The sequence below is a fragment of the Aegilops tauschii genome, chromosome 4 (assembly GCF_002575655.3).
Source record: "Aegilops tauschii subsp. strangulata cultivar AL8/78 chromosome 4, Aet v6.0, whole genome shotgun sequence".
Taxonomy (NCBI): Eukaryota; Viridiplantae; Streptophyta; class Magnoliopsida; order Poales; family Poaceae; genus Aegilops; species Aegilops tauschii.
This window is the reverse complement of record NC_053038.3, coordinates 105,070,786-105,073,164: the sequence shown is the minus strand read 5'-3', so window position 1 is coordinate 105,073,164 and position 2,379 is coordinate 105,070,786.

Here is a 2,379-nt window from a genome sequence, read left to right as displayed (position 1 = left end):
TTGTTGACTTAGAAATTTGCAAAATACATACGGATCTGAATATGGCAGACCCGTTGACTAAACTTCCCTCACAAGCAAAACATGATCACACCTTAGTACTCTTTGAGTCTTAATCACATGGCGATGTGAACTATGGGTGTTAATCACATGGTGATGTGAACTATTCATGTTAAATCACATGGCGATGTGAACTAGATTATTGACTCTAGTGCAAGTGGGAGACTGAAGGAAATATGCCCTAGAGGCAATAATAAAGTTATTATTTATTTCCTCATATCATGATAAATGTTTATTATTCATGCTAGAATTGTATTAACTGGAAACATAATACATGTGTGAATACATAGACAAACATAGTGTCACTAGTATGCCTCTACTTGACTAGCTCGTTGATCAAAGATGGTTGAGTTTCCTAACCATAGACATGAGTTGTCATTTGACTAACGGGATCACATCATTAGGAGAATGATGTGATTGACTTGACCCATTCCGTTAGCTTAGCACTTGATCGTTTAGTTTACTGCTATTGCTTTCTTCATGACTTATACATGTTCCTATGACTATGAGGTTATGCAACTCCCGATTACCGGAGGAACACTTTGTGTGCTACCAAACGTCACAATGTAACTGGGTGATTATAAAGGTGCTCTACAGGTGTCTCTGATGGTACTTGTTGAGTTGGCATAGATCGAGATTAGGATTTGTCACTCCGATTGTCGGAGAGGTATCTCTGGGCCCTCTCGGTAATGCACATCACTATAAGCCTTGCAAGCAATGTGACTAATGAGTTAGTTGCGGGATGATGCATTACGGAATGAGTAAAGAGACTTGCCGGTAACGAGATTGAGCTAGGTATTGAGATACCAACGATCGAATCTCGGGCAAGTAACATACCGATGACAAAGGGAACAAAGTATGTCGTTATGCGGTTTGATCGATAAAGATCTTCGTAGAATATGTGGGAAACAATATGAGCATCCAGGTTCCGCTATTAGTTATTGACCGGAGACGTGTCTCGGTCATGTCTACATAGTTCTCGAACCCGTAGGGTCCGCACGCTTAAAGTTCTGTGACGATCGGTATTATGAGTTTATATGTTTTGATGTACCGAAGGTAGTTCGGAGTCTCGAATATGATCATGGACATCACGAGGAGTCTCGAAATGGTTGAGACATAAAGACTGATATATTGGAAGCCTACATTTGGACATCGGAAAAGTTCCGGGTAAAATCGGGATTTTACCGGAGTGCCGGAGGGGTTACCGGAACCCCCCGGGGGTTAATGGGCCTTGTTGGGCCCTAGTGGAGAGAGAGAGAGGGGCCGGCCAGGGAAGGCCGCGCGCCCCCTCCCCCTCTAGTCCGAATTGGACTAGGAGAAAGGGGGCGGCGCTCCCCTTTCCTTCTCCTTCTCCCCCTTCCTTTCCCCCTCCTAGTAGGAGTAGGAAATAGGGGAGTCCTACTCCTAATAGGAGGAGGACTCCTCCTCCTAGAGCGCCCTACAGGGCCGGCCAGCCTCCCCCTTGCTCCTTTATATACGGGGGCAGGTGCACCCTAGAACACACAAGTTGATCATTGATCTCTCCCAGCCGTGTGCGGTGCCCCCCTCCACCATAATCCACCTCGGTCATATCGTAGCGGTGCTTAGGCGAAGCCCTGCATTGGTAGCATCATCATCACCGTCACCACGCGGTCGTGCTGATGAAGCTCTTCCCGGAAGCTCTATTGGATCGTGAGTTCGCGGGACGTCACCGAGCTGAACGTGTGCTGAACGCGGAGGTGCCGTACGTTCGGTGCTGAGGATCGGTCGATCGTGAAGACGTACGACTACATCAACCGCGTTGTTATAACGCTTTTGCTTACGATCTACGAGGGTACGTAGACGACACTCTCCCCTCTCGTTGCTATGCATCACCATGATCTTGCGTGTGCATAGGAACATTTTTGAAATTACTACGTTCCCCAACAAAACCTACAGGAACAAATCTCGTAAAAATTCTCCATCAAGGGATCTTATGAAGGTAAGGTTCAGGGACATACTAAATATGCCGCCTTTCAGCTTTCGGTTCTCCTTCAAAGCATCCGACAGTTGGGCTCTTATGCCCTTTAGATCCTCGGCATGCTTGATGTTGGCATCCTGTAGTTTGTTCTTCTCATTAGTGGTCCGTGTTAATACACGTTGACCAGCAGCTTCTTGCCCTTCGGCATGTTGCTTGTCCGCCTGAACGGCCTTTAGCCTCTCCTCCAACTGATCTGCCGATCCTGCTGCCGTAAATAGAACAATGAATATTCAAAATTCCTTGTCAGCACAGGATCGTATTTTCCGGACACTATTGTGCTTACCATCCAAAGCCATCTGGGATTTCTTCAAATCTTCTAGTTC